This window comes from Amphiura filiformis, chromosome 13 (assembly GCF_039555335.1).
Source record: "Amphiura filiformis chromosome 13, Afil_fr2py, whole genome shotgun sequence".
NCBI classification, from domain to species: Eukaryota; Metazoa; Echinodermata; class Ophiuroidea; order Amphilepidida; family Amphiuridae; genus Amphiura; species Amphiura filiformis.
The window spans coordinates 66,015,230-66,036,075 of record NC_092640.1 but is presented as its reverse complement, the minus strand read 5'-3'; the positions used below and the strand labels follow the sequence as shown (position 1 = coordinate 66,036,075).

The window sequence follows — 20,846 nt, the reverse complement described above, 5'->3', positions numbered from 1 at the left end:
CAATAAAAGGAGTTATTTGTATTAAAAGCTTGAAAGAGTAATTTCCAGTAACTAAATAGCGCCACGGACGTACGATCACGGCATATGCAAATCGCAAGCTATTTATTATTGAAGGCAAGTGCAATCTCTGTATACTCAATTTAACAATGATAACAAAATTTATATCGGAACTACAAGTCATAACAACAGGTAGCGTGGCCGAGCGGTCTAAGGCGCTGGTTTAAGGCACCAGTCATTTCGATGGCGTGGGTTCGAATCCCACCGCTGCCACATTTTTCATATTTTTTCTTACATTTGAATCCAGAATAGTTATTTTAATAAAAAATAAACTACCTTTCAGCCTGACGTCTTGATCAAATTTATTTATTTATTAGTTATTTTATTTTATTGATATATTCATTTATTAATTTTTTCCCGTGCCGTTCTATAAAAAGAAAAAGGACAATAAACACAACTTTTTTAACGTACCCGTGGGACGTGAGCATGCTGCCCATTTTTTACCAAAATTCAACGTTTAAAATAGTTCAAAATTCAAAACTTAGTTGAATTGCATTTCTCAGAATTGAATAAACATCATTTCACTGACAATAAGTGATGACCTGAAATATCCACTTGTTTTATCACATTATCACAAATATTTTCCCCTCCCCCCATGCTGCCACCCTAATCTCATATTGACAGTCCTAAGCATGCTAAGTTTTTAAGTCCGAAGTTTTTTTATACCTTTTTTTTTTTTTTTATCTTTGACAAATATATTGTCTAGCTTACGCCTTTATTTATGAAATTTTCTATATCCTTTCTTTCTCTTTTTCTTTCTTCTTACCATTATTATAAATGTAGTATCATTACTTAATATTCCAATATATTTTACTATAATTCCATTTTTCTTTATCTATATTTATCCTCAGTTTTCGTTTTGTATTCAACATTATTTGATCAATTCTTTTTATTTCCTGAATAAATAACATCAATATGGGTACAGATTTTCCAGTATCATTGTATATTATTCTAGATTTGTAAATAGCAAAACACCCCAAAACAATTAAAATATTAGCTAAATGTTTTTCATTATTTTCAATATCCCACCCACATAAAATGTTTTCCAGGTTTATTTTAAACAAGTTGCAATTTTCCATTTGACAAATAAAGTTTGAAAATTTAATCCAGAATACGTTGTTATTTGAACACATAAAGAAATGTTCCAAATTATCTGTACTATTACAAAAGTCACATGTATCTGAATTACTAAGTTTCCATAAATACAAATTCCTTTTACATGGAATAAGATTGTATAACACATTAAATTGGAATTGCCCCAATCTATTTTCAATTCTGTTTCGAATTTTAAATTGAAATACCTTTTCCCACACTCTTGCATACACACCATGTTTTTCCCAATACTGAATACACACAGGCTTCTCCAGATCAGTATTTAACATACTATAAATTTCTTTCGTTTCAAGAATGGATATATGTTTAAATTGCTTATTCGAAATTCAAAAATAGTGAACGATTTTTCTTTACAGGAGGGCATAGAATTGCTGCTGGCCTCTTTTTTCCAGTTTTCCGGAATCGCATGAATTAATTTGTGAAATAAGAACATGTTCAGTGGATTTTTGATAACTTGAGATAGTTCATTTAAATTTAAAAACCTATTATTTATAACAATGTCTTTCATGCGTATTACACCTGCATCAATCCATTCCTTAAAGAAAAGAACTTTATTTTTATGTCTTATATTTGTATTGCCCCATAATACAGTATTATTGTTTACAGAAATGTTTTTCCTTTGTCTGTTTTGCAGTGTATACCAAGCTTTTAAAACCTCTTTATAGAACAGAGGCATTTTGTCATACACGATTTCTTTTATGTCTTTCGCATTACAATTAAACTCGAGTATTAAAGACAAGCCACCAAGCTGTTTGAACCAATGTTGTGATATTTTCTTCCATAGCGTTATTGTTATTTCCATCTAAAATTCTAGCAATCCATTTTATTTTTAAAGCAGCTATTTGATGCTCTAAGTTTATCATCTTCAAACCACCATATTCCATATAACCTGTTATTGTTTTTCTTTTAACCTTTTCTCTTTCTGAACCCCAAAGGAAATTAAAAATTTGTTTGTTTACGTTCTTAACAACATACTCTGGTACATTTAGATTACTGGCATTATAAAGTATTTGTGAGATACCCAACGTTTTGATAATCGTTATTTTACCATAATATGTTAGTTTTCTCGCTTTCCAGCTAATTAAGGTTTTTTGCAATTTGGTCAATTTCGGTTTCCAGTTAAGATCCTCAGTAATCTTCTTATCCTTCCCAAAATATAAACCAAAACATTTCACTGGACCTTCGGTCCATTTAAAATCTGGAATTAAATTCGAGGGTTTATTTATTCCCAGCCACATTCCCTCAGTTTTTTGTTTCTTAATACTTATTCCTGAAAGAAAACTGAACTTCTCAATTTCTTCCATAACATTTTTAACAGAATCCATATCATTTACAAATACAGTGGTATCATCTGCTAGTTGAACAATTTTAATTTGTAGGTCTGGTTCCTCTTTGAAAGAGACACCCTTAATATCTATATTATCTTTAATATTTATTGACATAAATTCCGCCGTCATAATAAATAATAAGGCCGATAATGGACAGCCTTGACGAATACCTCTTTTTAATTCAAATGATCTTGATAACCATCCATTCATTGAAATGCAGCTATTTATATTAGCATAAATGGTTTTTATCCATTTTAAAAATTGCGAGCCAAAACCAAATCTTTTTAGACACTTCAACAGAAAATTTTTTTTTTGATACCTTTAACTTTAAAATTATACCTTGAATTTAGTAGCACATTTTGATAATCATACAAAATAATAATATCAAAAACTAACTCTACCACCATCCTCTAACATTAATTCTACCATCACAGCCTCTCCCTCTCCCCCTTCCCACCCTATTCATGTCTTTCTGGAGGTATCTATCAAATATTTCAGAAATCCCATACAAACTAAGCCTACTAATATAAAACAAAAACAACAACAACTAGAGGCAAATGGTGGTCATAGACCACAAACCTAGCTGGGGCATGTTGGTGTTGTGGAGGTATCTGACCCCTGCAAAATGTTCCAAAAATGTTCCCCTGTCATGAGGTTTGTTGTCACCGAGTTTTGAGTCCTGTACTCCTCACAGATGTCCAGAAAATGCAATTCTAAGATTTGACCCAGATGACCTTTGACCAGACCCCTGCAAGATGTTCCATAATTCACCCCTGGTCATGAGTTGTCACTGAGTTTGAGCCCTGTACCTCTTACAGATGTCCAGATAACGCAATTCTAAGATTTGGCCCCAGAATGATGTCTTTTGAGCTGACCCGTGCAAAATGTTCCAATATGTTCCCCAGGTCAATTGCAAATCCACAGTAGGGTTGCAAATATACCATATGTCACTCGTAGTGTGACAATTTGTACAGATAAATTTATCACAGCTATTTTTCTATTAATTTGGCCATTCGTCTGCATATTACCAAAAATAACACATTTTGGGCCACCTTTTCTCCGCGAACATCATTATGTCGACAAATTGTTCGCAAATCCACCACAGGGTTGCAAATATACTATACGTCACTCGGAGTGCGACAATGTGTACAGATAAATTTATCACAGGTATTTTTCTATTAATTTGACCATTCGTCTGCATATTATGAAATATAACCCATTTTGGGCTACCATTTCTCCGGGAAGGTCATAAAATGTGACAATTTATCAAAATAATTTTATAATGAACGCTTTTATGGATATTTGCCAATACAATATACCGTACATCTGACATGTACATGGTATATTAGGTATGCTAGGTGAATTCAAATTTGCCATCAAACTGCATCATTTTATATATCAAATTAAAGCTCTTAGTCTTGAGTAAACAAAGCCAAAACTGAAAACCTTTTTTTCATAGCACTTTCCGTAGCAAAGTTACATCTTGTCAAAGAATGACTAACATAAAAAAGATTCAGCTAGCAAAATTCCCCAAAACGGCATTTCGGGGGTGTTTCTAGATCTTAGTCTCATTATGATAGCAGCTTTTTTTTTTTGGAACTGCTATCAAAATCCCTCTAAAATTCCTTGTGCGATTGTCTTATCACCATAAAAAATCATATATTTGGGTCAAGTGAAGTATAGAAAACATATTTATGTAGGTTTCCTTCTTCGGCCAGTTGTTTTAAATTTCTATGTAAATATGCATTTTGTCGGCGAATTTGGCTGACTAGCAAATGTGTTAACTAAGGTTTGCCTGGGATGAGTACATCATCAGGTTGTAGTAAGCTACAAATTTCAAATGTTTGAGGACTTGTTCTCATTGCTTACCTGTGTTTTCACATCATATTTTGTGGTCAAAATGATTACAAATGTGTAATTTGCAATCATTTCCGACGGCTAAGTAAGATGGCCTTGAACAGGGATCTCTGATTTGAATGCACACTAACCAGGGCCGTGACACTCGTATTCAATCCCTGTATATCAGTAAGCTTAAAGACGAAATACCTAGGGGAAACTGGGGAAAAGTGGAACATTTTTTTTGTCCAGCCCAAACAGGATTACGAAGCAAGGCAAGGCAAAACTTATTAAGGTTTACAAGATAAGAGACAAGAGGAAAAGTTTGACATATCGCACGACTCTGTGGGATATTTTGGTTAAATAAATAGATTGTTAAGTACACAAAGTAAAAAATTGACTATATCTCATTTACCAATGATCCTACAGAGATGTGACCACTAACTTTTTTGTTCTTTATGACCAGAGGAAAAGTTTGACATATCGCACAACTCTGTGGGATATTTGGTTAAAAAGATAGAGGGTTAAGTACACAAAGTACAAAAAAGTGACTATATCTCATTAACCAATGATCCTACAGAGATGTGACCACTGACTTTTTTATTCTTTATGACCAGAGGAAAAGTTTGACATATCGCACGACTCTGTGGGATATTTGGATAAAAAGATAGAGGGTTTGGTGCATAAAGTACAAAAAGTGACTATATCTCATTAACCAATGATCCTACAGAGATGTGACCACTGACTTTTTGTTCCTTATGACCAGAGGAAAAGTTTGACATATCGCACAACTCTGTGGGATATTTGGTTAAAAAGATAGAGGGTTAAGTACACAAAGTACAAAAAGTCACTATATCTCATTAACCAATGATCCTACAGAGATGTGACCACTGACTTTTTCGTTCTTTATGACCAGAGGAAAAGTTTGACATATCGCACGACTCTGTGGGATATTTGGATAAAAAGATAGAGGGTTAAGTACACAAAGTACAAAAAGTCACTATATCTCATTAACCAATGATCCTACAGAGATGTGACCACTGACTTTTTCGTTCTTTATGACCAGAGGAAAAATTTGACATATCGCACGACTCTGTGGGATATTTGGTTAAAAAAGAGGGTTTGGTGCACAAAGTACAAAAAGTGACTATATCTCATTAACCAATGATCCTACAGAGATGTGACCACTGACTTTTTGTTCTTTATGACCAGAGGAAAAGTTTGACATATCGCACAACTCTGTGGGATATTTGGTTAAAAAGATAGAAGGGTAAGTACACAAAGTACAAAAAAGTCACTATATCTCATTAACCAATGATCCTACAGAGATGTGACCACTGACTTTTTTGTTCTTTATGACCAGAGGAAAAGTTTGACATATCGCACAACTCTGTGGGATATTTGGATAAAAAGATAGAGGGTTAGGTGCATAAAGTACAAAAAGTGACTATATCTCATTAACCAATGATCCTACAGAGATGTGACCACTGACTTTTTTGTTCCTTATGACCAGAGGAAAAGTTTGACATATCGCACAACTCTGTGGGATATTTGGTTAAAAAGATAGAGGGTTAAGTACACAAAGTACAAAAAGTGACTATATCTCATTAACCAATGATCCTACAGAGATGTGACTACTGACTTTTTTGTTCCTTATGACCAGAGGAAAAGTTTGACATATCGCACAACTCTGTGGGATATTTGGATAAAAAGATAGAGGGTTAAGTACACAAAGTACAAAAAGTGACTATATCTCATTAACCAATGATCCTACAGAGATGTGACTACTGACTTTTTTGTTCCTTATGACCAGAGGAAAAGTTTGACATATCGCACAACTCTGTGGGATATTTGGTTAAAAAGATAGAGGGTTAAGTACACAAAGTACAAAAAAGTGACTATATCTCATTAACCAATGATCCTACAGCGATGTGACCACTGACTTTTTCGTTCTTTATGACCAGAGGAAAAGTTTGACATATCGCACGACTCTGTGGGATATTTGGTTAAAAAGATAGAGGGTTTGGTGCATAAAGTACAAAAAAGTGACTATATCTCATTAACCAATGATCCTACAGAGATGTGACCACTGACTTTTTGTTCCTTATGACCAGAGGAAAAGTTTGACATATCGCACAACTCTGTGGGATATTTGGTTAAAAAGATAGAGGGTTTGGTGCATAAAGTACAAAAACATGTGCAATTTCACTTAGTTGCCAGCGGAAGAAAACGGGAAGATTACAGTGGTTTGTTTCCAGCGGAAGAACCCGAACGATTACAATACCTAGCTGGGGGGTGTAAACCCCCCAGCTAGGTAACAACTTTTTATGCAGACCAAATTCATGTATACTAGTCTCAGGACCTAACAAGAACTTTGGCGATTAACTATTGGAAGCCCTATGCCGTGCTACTTGCCTACAAGCTGGCTGCCCACAAGGGCAGTGTTCGTGGACTTAACACAGTTTGCTACAAAACTGGATTGGACTTAACACGTTTTGGAAAAAAATCGATACTTTGTGTGTCAATATTTCGGAACTTGACTAATTTTGGGAAAAAACAAGCACATTGCTGGATAGCCCTAGTTACGCACTACCCATTTTCATCAAAATCTCAATTTTGAAGGTGGGTGGACTTAACACGGTTTGGAAATAAGCTCTTCATATATCAATTAACAATAAATATGAAAAAAATACTACCTTTCAGCCTGACGTCTTGATCAAATTTATTTATTTATTAGTTATTTTATTTTATTGATATATTCATTTATTAATTTTTTCCCGTGCCGTTCTATAAAAAGAAAAAGGACAATAAACACAACTTTTTTAACGTACCCGTGGGACGTGAGCATGCTGCCCATTTTTTACCAAAATTCAACGTTTAAAATAGTTCAAAATTCAAAACTTAGTTGAATTGCATTTCTCAGAATTGAATAAACATCATTTCACTGACAATAAGTGATGACCTGAAATATCCACTTGTTTTATCACATTATCACAAATATTTTCCCCTCCCCCCATGCTGCCACCCTAATCTCATATTGACAGTCCTAAGCATGCGAAGTTTTTAAGTCCGAAGTTTTTTTATACCTTTTTTTTATTTTTTATCTTTGACAAATATATTGTCTAGCTTACGCCTTTATTTATGAAATTTTCTATATCCTTTCTTTCTCTTTTTCTTTCTTCTTACCATTATTATAAATGTAGTATCATTACTTAATATTCCAATATATTTTACTATAATTCCATTTTTCTTTATCTATATTTATCCTCAGTTTTCGTTTTGTATTCAACATTATTTGATCAATTCTTTTTATTTCCTGAATAAATAACATCAATATGGGTACAGATTTTCCAGTATCATTGTATATTATTCTAGATTTGTAAATAGCAAAACACCCCAAAACAATTAAAATATTAGCTAAATGTTTTTCATTATTTTCAATATCCCACCCACATAAAATGTTTTCCAGGTTTATTTTAAACAAGTTGCAATTTTCCATTTGACAAATAAAGTTTGAAAATTTAATCCAGAATACGTTGTTATTTGAACACATAAAGAAATGTTCCAAATTATCTGTACTATTACAAAAGTCACATGTATCTGAATTACTAAGTTTCCATAAATACAAATTCCTTTTACATGGAATAAGATTGTATAACACATTAAATTGGAATTGCCCCAATCTATTTTCAATTCTGTTTCGAATTTTAAATTGAAATACCTTTTCCCACACTCTTGCATACACACCATGTTTTTCCCAATACTGAATACACACAGGCTTCTCCAGATCAGTATTTAACATACTATAAATTTCTTTCGTTTCAAGAATGGATATATGTTTAAATTGCTTATTCCGAAATTCAAAAATAGTGAACGATTTTTTTTTACAGGAGGGCATAGAATTACTCCTGACCTCTTTTTTCCAGTTTTCCGGAATCGCATGAATTAATTTGTGAAATAAGAACATGTTCAGTGGATTTTTGATAACTTGAGATAGTTCATTTAAATTTAAAAACCTATTATTTATAACAATGTCTTTCATGCGTATTACACCTGCATCAATCCATTCCTTAAAGAAAAGAACTTTATTTTTATGTCTTATATTTGTATTGCCCCATAATACAGTATTATTGTTTACAGAAATGTTTTTCCTTTGTCTGTTTTGCAGTGTATACCAAGCTTTTAAAACCTCTTTATAGAACAGAGGCATTTTGTCATACACGATTTCTTTTATGTCTTTCGCATTACAATTAAACTCGAGTATTAAAGACAAGCCACCAAGCTCTTTGAACCAATGTTGTGATATTTTCTTCCATAGCGTTATTGTTATTTCCATCTAAAATTCTAGCAATCCATTTTATTTTTAAAGCAGCTATTTGATGCTCTAAGTTTATCATCTTCAAACCACCATATTCCATATAACCTGTTATTGTTTTTCTTTTAACCTTTTCTCTTTCTGAACCCCAAAGGAAATTAAAAATTTGTTTGTTTACGTTCTTAACAACATACTCTGGTACATTTAGATTACTGGCATTATAAAGTATTTGTGAGATACCCAACGTTTTGATAATCGTTATTTTACCATAATATGTTAGTTTTCTCGCTTTCCAGCTAATTAAGGTTTTTTGCAATTTGGTCAATTTCGGTTTCCAGTTAAGGTCCTCAGTAATCTTCTTATCCTTCCCAAAATATAAACCAAGACATTTCACTGGACCTTCGGTCCATTTAAAATCTGGAATTAAATTCGAGGGTTTATTTATTCCCAGCCACATTCCCTCAGTTTTTGTTTGTTAATACTTATTCCTGAAAGAAAACTGAACTTCTCAATTTCTTCCATAACATTTTTAACAGAATCCATATCATTTACAAATACAGTGGTATCATCTGCTAGTTGAACAATTTTAATTTGTAGGTCTGGTTCCTCTTTGAAAGAGACACCCTTAATATCTACATTATCTTTAATATTTATTGACATAAATTCCGCCGCCATAATAAATAATAAGGCCGATAATGGACAGCCTTGACGAATACCTCTTTTTAATTCAAATGATCTTGATAACCATCCATTCATTGAAATGCAGCTATTTATATTAGCATAAATGGTTTTTATCCATTTTAAAAATTGCGAGCCAAAACCAAATCTTTTTAGACACTTCAACAGAAAATTTATTTTTTTATACCTTTAACTTTAAAATTATACCTTGAATTTAGTAGCACATTTTGATAATCATACAAAATAATAATATCAAAAACTAACTCTACCACCATCCTCTAACATTAATTCTACCATCACAGCCTCTCCTCTCCCCTTCCCACCCTATTCATGTCTTTCTGGAGGTATCTATCAAATATTTCAGAAATCCCATACAAACTAAGCCTACTAATATAAAACAAAAACAACAACAACAACTTTTTATGCAGACCAAATTCATGTATACTAGTCTCAGGACCTAACAAGAACTTTGGCGATTAACTATTGGAAGCCCTATGCCGTGCTACTTGCCTACAAGCTGGCTGCCCACAAGGGCAGTGTTCGTGGACTTAACACAGTTTGCTACAAAACTGGATTGGACTTAACACGTTTTGGAAAAAAATCGATACTTTGTGTGTCAATATTTCGGAACTTGACTAATTTTGGGAAAAAACAAGCACATCGCTGGATAGCCCTAGTTACGCACTACCCATTTTCATCAAAATCTCAATTTTGAAGGTGGGTGGACTTAACACGGTTTGGAAATAAGCTCTTCATATATCAATTAACAATAAATATGAAAAAAATAATTGCTAATAAGTTCGATAGCGTGTTGCTGAATATGATTTCAATCATTTCATGGATACGGATTGGAATATGGAGTAATTATTCTTGTCTATCTGTATACTCAAATTCACAGTGTATACAAATGTTAACAGTTCTCTAAAAATAATGAACTGCAGGTTGTTTATGTATATGAGGAAATTTCAAAATTAGTTCAAAAAGGTCATCTGTATTATGTTGATAACAAAATTTACATCTGAACTAATTATAATCGTGTAAGGTAGCGTGGCCGAGCGGTCTAAGGCGCTGGTTTTAGGCACCAGTCATTTCGATGGCGAGGGTTCGAATCCCACCGCTGCCATATTTTTATGCTGTCTTTTACATTTGATTTTAGAATCGTCAATTGAGTAAAATATAAACTTCCTTTCAGCCTGACGTTCTTGTTTAAATTTTTCAATAATAATTAATATATCTTTTTTCAAAATTCTGTTTTTTTACACGATTGTAATGTACTTTATTAAACTAACATACCCTCCAAAAATCAAAACTTTAGATGCTGCAGTTTTGTCAAAATGCGAGATTTTGAATAAAACGCAGGCACCATCGTTGTTGTTCGGCTCAAAATTAACGTGCAAAATGCAAACTCTAGATGGCGCTATTTATCCGAAATCATATGTCTGTATTTGCAAGGGGTAGGTGATTAATACTGCCATTAAAACAGCTGGAATAGGTGAAACAAGCAACAAGGACATTTTATAAACATACCTTATCAAACAATAAAAGGAGTTATTTGTATTAAAAGCTTGAAAGAGTAATTTCCAGTAACTAAATAGCGCCACGGACGTACGATCACGGCATATGCAAATCGCAAGCTATTTATTATTTAAGTCAAGTGCAACCTCTGTATACTCAATTTCACAATGATAACAAAATTTACATCTGAACTAATTATAATCGTGTAAGGTAGCGTGGCCGAGCGGTCTAAGGCGCTGGTTTAAGGCACCAGTCATTTCGATGGCGTGGGTTCGAATCCCACCGCTGCCATATTTTTCATACTTACATATTTTTTCTTACACTAGATTCCAGAATTTCTTTTCTTTCTTTCTTTCTTTCTTTCTTTCTTTCTTTCTTTCTTTCTTTCTTTCTTTCTTTCTTTCTTTCTTTCTCGGGACTGGCGGCGAACCGCGTCGTATTGTGAATCGCGGTAATTATTTAATACTGTTAGTACCCACTCTTTTATGGCAAAGATATCGCACAATAGAACAGAAAAACCTGGTTTTTCGTCGATAAACCTGTATAGCGCAGCGCAGGCTAGCTGCACTCACTTGTGGATACAGTCTAAAAACAGATGACCATTGACTTCATCATGGCGTATATACATGCTCACTCACACACAGAGAGGTAAATTACCAGGCTATTGTCAGTAGCCTTAGTCGTATGTCCCCATGAAGATATCGGGGCGATGACACTGTGTACCACCTCATTGATAATAATATTGAGCAATGACTGCATGCTTTCAAAATACCAACATTGCAGTTTAGGGATGGGATAGCGATGTCTGTACATTATTTTTGTGGGACATGAGAGCACAGCAGACACATCAAATTGCATTCTTAATACAAGGACTGTCTTCTGATATCAAATAATTAATATTTTTTGAAATTTGCAATATAATACAAATTTTATGGCGAATTATTATTAATTTAATATTTTTAAATATTAAAACAGTCCTCGATGTAAACTTTGCAGAAATGCATTTTTCCTCCCAATGACCTACAAATTTGAGGACTTTTTTGGAAATAATGTATATCTTCAATACGAAACGTCAAATTTGTCAAATGACGGTCGGCCTTTCCTCCCGGCTACATATACTACATATCATTCGATTTACTTCGAGGACTATTACATGTCAAAAAATATCAGTTTTTAAGGGGCTGTGCAATATTTATGAGCCCTGGAGCACACCGACATCGCCCGGTTAATAATTACATTATACAACCAGAGACACTGAAATGAATACACGGGATCGATACACGTAAATGTGCTATGCACGATTGATATTCAGACGATAAATCTTTGGATACCGGGGTGGAAAATGATGAATATCTCCCGTAAATGATTTCGTACACTCTCAGAAAAAAAGGTGCTACTTAGAACCTTTTTTTGTCCTATCATGTCTATGTAGAACCCTAAGCAGTAATAAGGTTCTCAAAAGAACCTTAAAAGGTTCTATAAAAAACCTTCAAGATTTAAGTAGGCCTGTGGACATTCTAATTCATTCATTCAGGGACTCATCACAAAGTTAAGAAAAGTAAAACGTAGTATTAACCCATTTTGGTACTAAAAATCTTGGATAAAAAACCTTTTTTTTCTGTTCTACTAAGAACCCTTTGAGGGGTCTTTCTTTAAGATTCCTTAAAGGTTCTTCAAGCTTAAGGTTCTAGAAAGACCCTTTTTCTTGGCTACAGAACCTTTTTTGGTTCTACAAAGAACCCCATTGGGTTTCAGGTGGGTTCTTTGTAGAACCAAAAAAAAAAAATTTTAGCCCTATATATTTTTTTGTTTACTGTATCCTGGTAACTGAGATGTGTGTTTCATAACAAACTATAATTTATTCTATTGAACATGTCCAAGTAGAATACATGAATAGAATACATTAAATCCTTTGTTATACTATCTATAGAAATGTACTCACTGATTATAACACTGAATAAATTAAATAGGCCTAATCTCTTCCACATACTACCCATGTATGTATCTATGATAATGTGTTGTTAGGAAAAGAGATTTAAAAAGGCTATAAGGTCATCAAAGGTCAGGTTATAGGTCAATTGGTTCAGGTCAAATTCAAGCATCAATTTTGAATACATGTGGTAGTCTGTGATATCATACATGTCATAATGAGGCATCAATTTTGATATTTTGTCTGTTACTGGATATATATATATAATGGAAATGTGTGAGGTGGATATACTAAAATACCTTGGGATGTAAATGGTGAGTACAATTTAGATTGCCTAGTTGAGATGGATTGGGCAAATAAATATAAAATAGTTACCAAAATCACAAAAATGAAGCTTACGGAAAACTACCTAATATGGTGGTATAGGTGACAAAATATACAATCTTTTTCAACATTACTGTAGTGTGGTTGTGGTAACCTGTTACCTATGGCTTAATTAAGTTTCAGTGACATAGTGTCGCAAGTTCAAAATACAAAATATAGCTCAACATTGAAAATAGAAGCATTTTAACCTGTTCGTTTTGATTGATAGTTGTGGAGCACCAAGTTCATGAAGTCATAAAAGAAATCAGGGACCACTTATTCCCATTTTACATATCAACATTATTTCCCTAATGTGTTAGCAACACATATCCAAAATTTTAACGAAATCCGTTGATAGTAAGCTTTCCAAAATGAAGTGAATTTAAAACATCAGTGATGTACCACTTTTTTGCTTATACCATTAGAAGCATGTACGCGACATTGATACTGATGCCACCAATTGAACGAGAAGATTTGACCCTTCATTTTGCATACCACTTTGTCCAATTTCTTTTTCTCATTTCTTCACAAAATGCAAACAAATGCAAAAAAAATGCAATGGGTGTAGTACCCCCTTAAAGTGCAGGCCTATTGCAAAATGGGTAGGCATATAGCAATAATGCATAGCAATAATAATAAACAAAACGGCATTTTGGAAATATAAGAGGGTAGCATTAAATACATCATTTATGTTTACTTTTGATCAAATTTTCCTAGCTTTAAAAAGAAAAAGGACTAAATACAAACGTATCCACATCGAATCCCCGGGGCACCAAGTTGACTTGGAGCAAGTTAAGATCCTCGACCGGGAACCTAAGTATTTCGAAAGGGGTGTCAAGGAGGCCATCTACATTAGAGCAGGTTTACATCTTCTCTGATTAGAGTCAATTTTATATACGCCAAAATATTTTTTTAATTGAGCAAAAATAAAGATAGAAAAAACGTTGAAAATCCTATGTGAATATTACATTAGACCCGGCAAAAGATTACTGTTTCGTTTTTATGGTAATCTAATCTTTTATTTCCTGAAAAAACATTTGGGGTCTAAAATGGATTTTTATGTAATTGATAAAAACATCGAACGTGTATACAAGAAAATGGTAGGTTTTCCTCTATAGTATTTTACTGACCATGGAAATGTACTGAGACACAAGCACGTGTCAAAATCGATATAATGTATTGTCCGTACAGACGCCCAGTTATCATGTTTATTATTGGATTTTTGTATAAAACACGCAGTTAACAATAATTGAGCGCTAATAATACACATAAATGTTTTTAGGCAAATAAAATTCCAAAATATGGTACGTTTTCTGCCTTTACTTGTCACGTGGTAGGCCTATGTTGAAGTTGCGATTATATATCTTCAAAATATCAAATGAATTCCAAGAAGACAAGTGGTCGAGTGGTCTAAGGCGCTGGGTTCATAGTGTATCCAAAGCAGTCCGCCGCCGTGAGTTCGAACCCCGCCTCCGCCAAACTTTAATGAAGTAAAATTAAAATTTTACTTTAAAAAAATTTCATATTGGGGAAATGTGACTGGCAGAATTTATGTATGGCGTGGAGTGGTGTGGGCCGATACCAGCTACCAAGAGTCTACGACCAAGTGTTGGGGCAGGGCCATGACACTCTATTCACGTGGTTTCTTTTCCAACGCTAAAAGATTACGAATTTTGGTGGTTTGTAAATGAAAAGTGTCCGCACTATCGATTGATTACGTAACTGTTATGAATAATTTATTAGTTTTTCAATGCAATCGCCTCGACCCATTAATACATATTATCTGTGTTTATCAAAGTACTTGGAATAGCAATCTGGTGAGTTCACTGAACTACGCCCAAATACTGATGGAGTTTTAATGGCGCTAATCCACTCCATACACAGATGAACATATACAATAGGAGAAGGTCAACACATATGACCTCCTATATGACATGTTATATGAGATGTATATACAACAACCTGAATATCATAAAGATCAGTGTTCGTTTGTGCATATGAACTGCATATTTACAATACTAAATATTACTCGTTATATATTATGTCAAATATTGGTATTATGACAACACGGTATATACATTGTATATAAAACGACTAATAGATCCTACTATCATGGCGTCAGGTCATTGGTTCATCATATCCCGTATGTTTCTTAAAATTCATTCATATTTGAGACAAATTTCTGTGCCCATTTTATAGGCGTACAGGTGGATCCGGTTTTTTTGGTCATTTTCATTTCTTTTTGATGAAAGAATTAAGGTTTTCCACTGCACGGAGGCCACTATGTGATACTAATTTAATGCTATTTGTAAATGAATGCGGATTCCCGGTTGTTGTTTTTCCACAGTGTGACAACTGTCCACCCATCCAGACAACATCATCACATAATAAAACGTCTGTATTTTTACGATGAGTAAATATTAAACTGAACTTTGCCTTGGAACATTGTGTAAGACGGTGTAAGATTTTGTGGGCGCCCTCAACATTATTATCCTCTTTGTATCCGTAAATGACATGGCATAGACTGTGTGAATTCTATGAAGACTACTTATACATGGGGTCATATCCATGGACACAAGTAACGATAATTGACAACACGATACGCGACTGTATTTAGGGAGGCTAACCACTAATAATTAATAATGCCGGGTATAGGGCCTACTCCTGGGCGACTCGTGTGGGCAAGGACGCTTAGGACGGTGACCAAATGAGTCTCAAATTTCACCGGGGAGGGGGGAGGGGCACTCAAGACAAAGTATGATAATGTAGGCCTATACGCATGTGTGGCCAACTTTTTTAAACACCCCCCTAAAACGAGTTTTACCCTACCAGCAAATTTAGGATCAATAGGCCTAAGCTAACTTAATACACTAAAGGAAGTTTTGGATGAGAAAACGGACATTTTGATGAGAAACGGCCAAAATGGTGAGAATTTAAATTTTCTCATTCTTTTGGATGAGAAACTTCCTGGTGTGTGTGTCAATCATTATTGTCTTATTAAAATCCGGGACTTTGGTTGACCTGTGCTAGACTCCAGCACATGTTAATGACGCAAAGACAGTTGTGGTAACACCATGGTCTCAGACCTGCAAAAAAGCTCAAAAACAGATAGTAATGAAACCAGTTTTTATTTTCCTTGCTCTAGCGAGTTCACAGAGAAGGTGTTTCTAGTACAATGCAGCGTCGGACTCTAGCTGAGAGCGTAGCCTGAGTCCAAACGGACTCCAAGAAGGGCTCTCCATACACAAATGAACAAACACAAAGGAAAGTAGTCTCCTCCGTGACCAGCTTGATTTCGATGGAGCGAAACCAAATTGGCTGCAGAGGAGACGGGTAATTTTGCCATGCAAATGAGGTGAGTGCCCTCTCAAGAATAACTACTCTCTGGTTGGGGTCAAGTGTCCAAAAAGTCATTGATCCCAAACTTGGGTTGCCAGTCTCCCGATGAAGGTCGAAGTTACGACCGAAAATTTGAGGTATGTCTAATCTTGTGTTGAGATCAAAAGTAAATCATAAATTATAAATACAAACGTGTTTTTTTAACCCGATGGACGCGATCGCGAGCCCGTAGAAACAATGATATAATGATTTTGGATGCAAAAGTAATAGTTGCAGTTACACCGTTTTTAGAAAGACTATATGTAACCATTTTGCAACAATTCCACTGATTTCAGAGATCAACAGCTGTGGGCGAGCAAGATATCAATTAACAATTCATACCTTTGAACAAATAAATGCAAAGTTCAATAGCGTGTTGCTGAATATGATTTCATGGATACGGATTGGAATATGGAGTAATTATTCATGTTTATCTGTATACTCAATTTCACAGTGTATAATAGATTTTTAGGAGTTCTTTATGAAAAATATAAAAGAATGGACTGCAGGTTGTACATATCAAAATGGCATTTCATAAAGGTCATCTGTATCATATTGATAACAAACTTTATATCAGAGCTGAAAATAATCACAGCAGGTAGCGTGGCCGAGCGGTCTAAGGCGCTGGTTTTAGGCACCAGTCATTTCGATGGCGTGGGTTCGAATCCCACCGCTGCCACATTTTTCACATTTTGTTTTTTACATTTGATTCAATATCATCATAATCGGCACTTCAGTAAAATATAAACTACCTTTCAGCGGCACTGTTCAAAGTTATTTATTTACTTACTTGTTTCCTTATTCATTTATTTTCTGATTTATTTATTTATTTTTGCTGATTGATTGAATGATCGATTTATCAAAAATTAAAAGAATGGACTACAGGTTGTATTATGAGAACATTGGAAAATTATTTCATACAGATCATCTGTATCATATTGATAACAAAATGTATATCAGAACTACAGTTAATAACAGCAGGTAGCGTGGCCGAGCGGTCTAAGGCGCTGGTTTTAGGCACCAGTCATTTCGATGGCGTGGGTTCGAATCCCACCGCTGCCAGTATTTTTTACATTTCTTTCTTTCTTTCTTTCTTTTCTTTCTTTCTTTCTTTCTTTCTTTCTTTCTTTCTTTCTTTCTTTCTTTCTTTCTTTCTTTCTTTTTCTTTCTTTCTTTCTTTCTTTCTTTTTCTTTCTTTCTTTCTTTCTTTCTTTCTTTCTTTCTTTCTTTCTTTCTTTCTTTCTTTCTTTCTTTCTTTCTTTCTTTCTTTCTTTCTTTCTTTCTTTTTCTTCCTTTCTTTCTTCCTTTCTTTCTTCCTTCCTTTCTCCCTTTCTCACCCTTTCTCCCTTTCTCTCCCTTTCTCACCCTTTCTCACCCTTTCTCCCTTCCTACAAATTGTCCACCTTAGTATACCTGGATCACGGACTTTGCAGCTAAAACAATTCTCTAAAAAGTGAACTGCAGGAAAGGCTGAAGAAGAAACAATTTTGCCGCCCCTTCCTTAACAGCCCGAAAAGGTTGACCCAATTTTTTTCGGTCGTTTGAAAAAGAGAAGAGCAAAAAGAAAAAAAAAAAAAAAGGATTTTAGGCGCTATCGCCCTAAAAGCAAAAATGTTTTCAAAATTTTTTATGCTTTTTCAATTTTTTGCGCCCTTTTTTCTTTGTTTATTCGTTTTGCCGCCCCTTCGTTTTTGCCGCCCTTCGTTTTTGCCGCCCCTACTTTGACCCCGGGGCTGGCGCCCCAAAGCCCCCCCAAAAAAAAAAAAAAAATAAGCGCTTGTATATTACTCGAGGAACACTTGATGCTAGCAACGAATTTGCTCACGGATGCCCTCGCAAACCAAGCTTTGCGGTAGAGAATATTTCGAACAGGTTGTAAAGTGTGGTCCAAAAACAACTTTGCCGAATTTCAAACGTTGATTTCTCAGAGTTAAACAATCTGTTTCAAGTTTGTGTTGCATATCCTAAAAGAACATCTTTTTAAAAGTATTTAGTGAAAAATTGACTGAAAAAGAATGAAATTACAAATGTGGCGCCAGTTTTAAGGTAAATGATCAAAATAATTTATTTATTTATTTATTTATTTGGCTTCATACACTGGTTACAATATCAAATAACAAAATTAGATAAAGATAAAAGATGGATAAATATATTGCACAAAGTAAAAGTATAAAAGACATACATGTGAATAAAACGCACCACGGATCCAGCACATGTAGGAGAGATACCAGTGTAGAGGATTGGGATGAACCAGGGGCGTAGCCAGCTTTCTTGGTCGGGGGGGGGGGGCAAAATAAAATTTTGGGGGCACAGACGAAAACAATTGCAGTTGCATCATACAATACATAGAGACTGTATGTCTTCGAGCTTCCCGAAAAGGGCCTTATTGGGATGCTGTGCGCGCGTAGCTTGAAAAAATGGTATTTTACACTATTTTCGCCCATTATCCGGCTAAAAAGGGCTTTATTGTTACAATGTGCGCGCGTAGCGCGGAAAATTTTTGTATTTTACACTATTTTGGCCCTGAATTTTGCTAAAAAAGGGGCTCCTTGCCCTTTGTCTTTTCCTTTGCCCTCCTGATTTTCTCTTTCATTTTTTTTCAGAGGGGCACTTTTTCTTTCATTTTTTTTTTTTTTTGTCACTCTGCCCCCCCCCCCCCTCGCTGGCTACGCTACTGGGATGAACAGGTGCATATCACCTCTAAGACCATCCCACCTCAAGATCAAAAATTTAATTAAGACACCCTACAAATGGCACAGCTGCATACGGAAACCCACGTACAAATGTCAGCCGGCCGAAAATTTAACTCAAAATGAGAATGCAAAAAATTAACCACATTGCTTTTAAAAACAGAAAAAGATGAAGAGGACCTAACACTAAGGGGAAGCTGATTCCAAATTGGCACAATGCGGTTAAAAAACTGGACTTAAAAGCTTCCGTTTTGCAGAAGGGGATCCTAAGGCGCAAGGTGTCACATGTTGATCTTGTTTGCCCACACGTATAAAGCCAATGGGATTTGTCCGGGGATTTGTCATCTGTGGTGCAGTTTTGAACTTGCGTGAATACAAAATGACATTCACAAACGCATCCCACTAATCTTCAAAGAATTAAAAGAATCTTAACTTACTTCGTTTGGAATAGGGATGAATTTCGGAGAATAAAATTCTCGCAAACAAATAGTTTTAGAAGAGTCGTCACGGGAATCGACTCTCTGTCTCAGATCGATTCTCGCAACGAGGCTTCTAAAATTATTGCGTCTGTGCATGCCCTGTGTCATTGTTGAAATTACCAAGGAGTTCAGCTGATTGCATTTGACCTACATGCATGTATAAAATCATTTTCCTTAATTAATGGTGTTATACTGTATGAAATATAGCGACGCAAATAATGTGAGCATTGCTAGCGGTTTCATTTTACCTTGAATTTATCGTAAGTGCAAAATTCGCTTAAAAATAAAAATCAAATAAAATAGCGATGTAACATAAATTATGCACAAAACATAGAAGGTCTTGTGAATATTTAAAGGTGAACCTCATTGAAAATAAAGTTATATATTAATGGAAAGCTTATGTCAGGATATTAAAAATAATTTTTTCCGATTTTTTTGATGGCCAATAAAGCTGAAAAATTAAAAAAATGATTGAATTTTTGGTCTTTTTTAAGGCGCCCAAAAAGCACCCAAATCAATCGTCTATGACCTTGAGAATGCTCGTGACGTAAGCTCAGGGTTCGCAGTCACGTGATCTTACTCGGAAACGTGTAAACAAGTCTTGCTTCCTGTACTTTGCAAGCTGCCCGGCAAGTCTGATTTTCACAATAAAGCTTGAAATTAGAGGAATCTTCAAGTTGCTGGTTCCTTCTATATATATTAGAAATAATAGAATTATTGTCAACACATAAATTTTCCGTAAATTTTGACAAAATCAGTCATAACTGGCTGGGTATAACTGGGTAATAATTGAGTTTGAATTTCGCGCTGGGATCAATCCCATGCGCAAATGCTTGCTGCTACCGTTCATGTCATGGACTGAATAAACATGATCGAATAACAAATTAAATACTTGTTTTGTTACATTCCCTATATATTCTTGATTCATTGTAAAATGTCTGATTAAAAAAATATCGTCTTGCAGTAATCCAAAAATTAATAAAAAACCGCCGATTTCATCAAATCCAGCCCATATAAAGGTTTTCATATTTAGCGCATTGCGGTAATACGTACGTTCTTTCCACACAATCACGATTGAAAGAAATAGATACTTTATTATGAAATAAATACAATTTAGACTTAGTAGACCGTTATTTGATGGAATTCTGAAATCTGAATAAAATT

General features: G+C 34.6%; 5 non-coding genes across 5 annotated transcripts; all 5 read left to right on the top strand.

The window, feature by feature from the left end:
• The first annotated feature begins 188 nt into the window (after nt 1-188).
• Nucleotides 189-270, top strand: Trnal-aag (transfer RNA leucine (anticodon AAG)). The gene has a single exon. It is a non-coding gene; the product is annotated as a tRNA-Leu (tRNA).
• Nucleotides 271-10,368: 10,098 nt separating this feature from the next.
• On the top strand, nt 10,369-10,450 carry Trnal-uag (transfer RNA leucine (anticodon UAG)). The gene has a single exon. It is a non-coding gene; the product is annotated as a tRNA-Leu (tRNA).
• Nucleotides 10,451-11,051: 601 nt separating this feature from the next.
• Trnal-aag (transfer RNA leucine (anticodon AAG)) lies at nt 11,052-11,133 on the top strand. The gene has a single exon. It is a non-coding gene; the product is annotated as a tRNA-Leu (tRNA).
• Nucleotides 11,134-17,110: 5,977 nt separating this feature from the next.
• On the top strand, nt 17,111-17,192 carry Trnal-uag (transfer RNA leucine (anticodon UAG)). The gene has a single exon. It is a non-coding gene; the product is annotated as a tRNA-Leu (tRNA).
• A 301-nt stretch (nt 17,193-17,493) lies between these two features.
• Nucleotides 17,494-17,575, top strand: Trnal-uag (transfer RNA leucine (anticodon UAG)). The gene has a single exon. It is a non-coding gene; the product is annotated as a tRNA-Leu (tRNA).
• Nucleotides 17,576-20,846: the final 3,271 nt, after the last annotated feature.